At 39.9% G+C, this 5,002-nt stretch overlaps 1 pseudogene; it reads left to right on the top strand.

Annotated features, from left to right (window-relative positions):
* The first annotated feature begins 1,186 nt into the window (after positions 1-1,186).
* LOC102863121 lies at positions 1,187-2,856 on the top strand (annotated as a pseudogene).
* The last annotated feature ends 2,146 nt before the right edge of the window (positions 2,857-5,002 follow it).

Raw genomic sequence — 5,002 nt, 5'->3', positions numbered from 1 at the left:
ACAGCGCAGGAGGGGAAGACCCTCTATGAGATGGATTGATTCGGTGACTGGGGTAATCGGGATGGGTGTGTCGGAGGCAGTGCAGTTGGTGCAGGATAGAGCAGGGTTTAGGGCTGTTGTGCATAGGGTCGCTATGAGTCGAAAACGACTCGACAGCCCATAACAACAACAACAACAAGACACATTATCTTTATTATTATTATTATTATTTGAACTGTTTAAGTATCCCTGTGGACAGTCTAATTCTATTAATATTTATAGATATGAAGACCCAATTGGGTGTTGCAAAGACTTGGAATCATCTCAGAGGCATTAAGTTTGGCTTTTTTTAGAGTCAATCAGGACCTGGTGGGTGGTCCTTGTATTTAAAAGGTGGTTGGGCCCAACTAACTCTCCAATTTGGAGGCTCATGTGTGAAGCAGTTGAATTCTGCAAGATGGTTTCTCTTGTCTTTGTGAGGATTGGGTGTGGACTGTTGGTTTGTTTTTGGTTTTTAATTCAATCAGGTGTGAGCTGATTTGATTTGCTAGAGTTAGTTAACTATGAGCTGTGTGCTGGAAGCCTCTTCGTTTAGAGTCAACCAGGACCTGGTATGTGCGCTTTGTATTTAATAGGCAGGAGGGCCTAAGGGTTGCAGACCTTTGAGCCTGGTGTTAATTGTGTTTGGGATGAACATTCTTCAAATTGGTACAACACTGGTTTGCCAGTTTGCGGTACTAACGTATCTTGGGGTTGCTGTGATGCTGAACGCTGTGTCACTGGTGTGTCAAATGCCGTCATGGTTACCCATCATGGTCAGTGTTTGTTGGAGCTCCCAGATTGATTCAGATTTGGAAGCAAGAATAGCATCACAGGAGTAGCATCCACTTACTAAATCACATGCCTCTGGAAACTCTATAAACATAGAGAAACAATGATAGTTACGGTACCTAGTTCAAGTCTTTTGTTTACAGGGTCACTATGAATCGTGCTCAACTCATCAGCACTTAACAACAACCACAATCATGGGAGGAGATTTCCCATACTTTTCCTGCAGGGCACCTTGTAGTCTCAAACTGTGTGCCTTGGAGATTGCAGCACAGCTTCTTCTTGCCTCTAGGCCACCAAAGCATCCTAGCTATTTGAGAGATGTAAATAGAAACAAAGAGATATAATACTAGCAACATTAGCAAAGTTCAGCAGGGCAATGAACGGTAAGTGCTTGTGAGGATGTGGAGAGATTGGAACTCTTACACACTGCTGGTGGAATGTAAAATGGTACAACCACTATGGAAGGCAGTTTGGAGCTTTCTCAAAAATGTGCAAATAATAACGCCATTTGAACCAGCTATCTCACTATAGGGAATATACCCTAAAGAAACGAAAGCCATGATGCAAACAGATACATCTGCAGTAATAATACAGAATTATTCACAACAGTGAAGAGATGCAAGAAGCCCCAGTGCATGTTAAAAAAATGACTGGTTGGAAAAACTGTGGTGCATCCATACAATGAAATATTATGTAGCACTGAAAAACAATGAACTTATAGAATACTATATAAAATGGATGAGCCTGGAAGACATTATGCTGAGTGAAATATCTCAATCACAAAACAACAGATAATGCATAGGTTCACTGTTAAAAAAAGAGGATTAATACAGGGGAGGGGAGAGAAAGGAAAGAATGGATAGATAAGGAGAATTGATGCTTTCAAGATGTGGTGCTGGGGAAGAGTATTTAATATACCATGGACAAAAAGGTTTATCCTAGAGAGGGTGAAACAGGTTGTTCCTTGGAGTCAGGTATTCTGAAGCTTTGTCTGACATACTTTGGACATGTTGCAAGGAGGGTCCAGTCCTTGGAGAGGGATGTCATGCTTGGGAGGGTAGAGGACTACACAATAGAGGAAGACTTTTGATGAGATGGATTGATTTAGCGACTAGTGTAATGGGGGTGGGTGTGTCAGAGACAATAAGATTGACACAGGATAGAGTAGCGTTTAAGGCTCTTCTACATGGGGTCGCTATGAATCGCAGACAACTCGACAGCACATAACAACAACAACTCTGGAATGAGAAAGGAGAGGGACTATCTAAAGAGGATGGATATTTAAATATTATGTGTATGACAACTGAAGATCTGCAACAAGACATGAGTGAATTGGGAGACGGAGGAAAATGTATCGATGAATGAATGAAAACCCTATCCTCTCTATAAACTTTTATTAAAATTACAAATAAAAATGTACATTTTTTTGTATTGGCACCTCATTCCTATTCCATGTCTCTTACACACAAGAAAATGAGATATGACTATAAATTTAAATTCATAAAACATTTTCCTTAATCCTGGTTTTATCTGTGTTTCATTGATTATGCACTGGGAAAATCTGCAGTCGGGGACCTCTGTAGAGCATTGAGAAGCCTGCTGGGGACTTTATTCATCTGTCTGGTTATCTTGTTGCCTGTAAGGTGGTTGTTGCCACCTGGGTCTTCATTAACAAGGCAAAGATCGCCAACGACGTGAAGCAGTTCTATGACCAGTCTCTGCAGCAGGCTGTGCTGGATGACGATGCCAACAGTGCCAAGGCTGTGGTGAAGACCCTGCACGAGATGCTCAACAACTGTGGCTCCAACACGCAGACCACACTGGCCACTTCACTGATTGAGAACCGTGTCACAAAGGCAGCAACTTCATCAGCAAACATGTTCAAGGAGGAATGTCCTGACAAGATAGCAGAGCTCTTCTCGGAAAGCTGTACCTGATTGGTATGCCGCCATTGTTGTAGCCATCATCATGATCTTGGAGATGGTCTGTGCTGCTGCATCCGCCGCAGCTCTGTGTGCTGAGGTGGCTGCTGCATGTACGCTGTAGCGCGCTGATATTACTCTACTCCATGCACTCAGCTTTGTTCCGTCTCAGTTCTCACTTCGTTCTCAAGCCTCTTTGGGGCTGGTAGCCTGCGTGGGTTGGCATAGTGGGCTGAGCTGGTAGAGTGAGGATGCAGGGCACAGCCTAGGAGGCCCCTCTATGGGGCTCTGGCCTCTCTGCTTCACATCACACTCTTTGTTAGCCCCAGTCCCTGCATCTGCCCCTGTTTCCAGAGCAGTACCTGAGCCCCTCGCTCCCTGGCAGCTAATTTCTAAAGTATCACCTTCAACTGCAATTACATCCTCAGTTAACTAAAGAGAGAAGGGGAGGAGGGAGCAAAAAGCCAACTACCAACAAAAAACATCTTGATTAAAAAAAGCCTATCAAGGTATTTCTATGTGGCTAAAAAGTCATTTGCCATGGATTGCTATAAGAAGAGGAATCAGATTCAATGCAACAGTAATTGTTTTCTTCTACGTTAAGCAAGACTTTTAACTTTTATGTTATTTAGGATGAGTTATCAGCACTAAAAACTCCGGAGATTTTAAATGCTAGAGAAATGTCGCCTTTGGCTTGGAAGCACAACTATGCACGTCATTAACTTCTTCTAGCTAACTTCATATTGTTCTCAGTCCAATTCGTATTCTTCTTAGCACTCCAAGAATTCCTTTCCATTTTTAAAGAAGTCTAAGTTGAATAATCATATTTAATTTTTCTTTAGTATTTTCTGAATGTGTTAGTTACCTCTTTAAATGTAAATGTTGTCTAACACAGAACAAAATAACTTTTAAAAAATTGAGAATATAAAAAAATATGTTAATTTAAAGAAAGAAAAGAGAGAATGAATGACACGTGCCTTTACCAAACTATTAATTCTTGGTGGTGCAGTGGTTAAAGCCACTAGGTTTGGGTTCTAATTTAAGGGGATTTAAAAAAAAAATAATACTCTACCTGGAATGATAGAGAACTATTGAAAACAATATTTTCAATATTGATAAAAAATGCAAACTCACTCACCCTTAACTCCCCAGGGGATTCTCAGACACTGTAAATCACATTGGAGGAGATTGCCCACCTTTGTCCTGCAGAGTGGCTAGTGGATTCGAACCACATTCTTTGGTTTGGAAGCACAGTTATTTACCTCTAGCTCCCAGAACTCCCAAGTTTATGGTATCTAAACTTCTCTGATACCAAACTATAAGTCTCTGAAAACATTATCTATTTTAAAGACAAGCAAACAAAACAAAGAAGCACTTACCTGTCTTTTGAAAGGAGCCCTAGTAGGTTAACTGCTGCGCTGGTAGTTGAAATCTTAGCAGTTAGAATCCACTAGGTGAGAAAGACGAGGCCATTTCCTACAGTAAGATTTATAACCTTTGAAACGTGATGCAGAATCATCGTTTGGAACTTAAATAATGTTACTGGGTTTGCTTTTCTACTTTTGGAATATCAAGTATTCAAAATGCTTTCATGCACTCAAATATAATAAAATATTAACCAAATTTTTTTAATTAGGTAAAGATTTAAAAAATATGTGTTTTACTTAATTATTTAAAATCTCTTAATTTCCTTAAAGTATTATTAATATCTAAATAAATATGTTAAGGCTATTTATACAATTATAGAAATACTAAAAATTATTTGCACAATATCATTAAAATTGTTTACTATTATTTAACATTTTGTTAGCTAGAAATTTTGATACTGGGTTATAACAGTTGTTATACTGAAAGAGATATGTCACGTTGACATATAATAGATCTAAAGAAATATGTTATTAGCTATCTATGCTTATTATAATTTTTATCACAACAAGCTGTGGCTGACTCTCAGAAGAATGGAAATCCCAGAACATTTGATTGTGCTAATGCGAAACCTATACTTGGACCAAGAGGCAGTCGTCAGAACAGAGCAAGGAGACACTACATGGTTCAAAATCAAGAAGGGGGTCCATCAGGGAGGTATTCTGTCTCCATATCTTTTCAATCTGTATGCAGAACAGATCATCCAAGATGCTGGAATGTATGAAGAGGAATGTGGCATCAGGATTGGTGGAAGAATCATCAACAACCTGCGTTATGCAGATGACACAACCCCACTTGTTGAAACTGAGGAGGACCTGAAGTGCTTGCTGCAGAAAGTCAAGGAC

The sequence above is a fragment of the Elephantulus edwardii genome, unplaced genomic scaffold (assembly GCF_000299155.1).
Source record: "Elephantulus edwardii isolate Elephantulus edwardi_28Jun2011 unplaced genomic scaffold, EleEdw1.0 scaffold00110, whole genome shotgun sequence".
NCBI lineage: Eukaryota > Metazoa > Chordata > Mammalia > Macroscelidea > Macroscelididae > Elephantulus > Elephantulus edwardii.
This window is presented reverse-complemented; position numbering and strand designations above follow the sequence as displayed.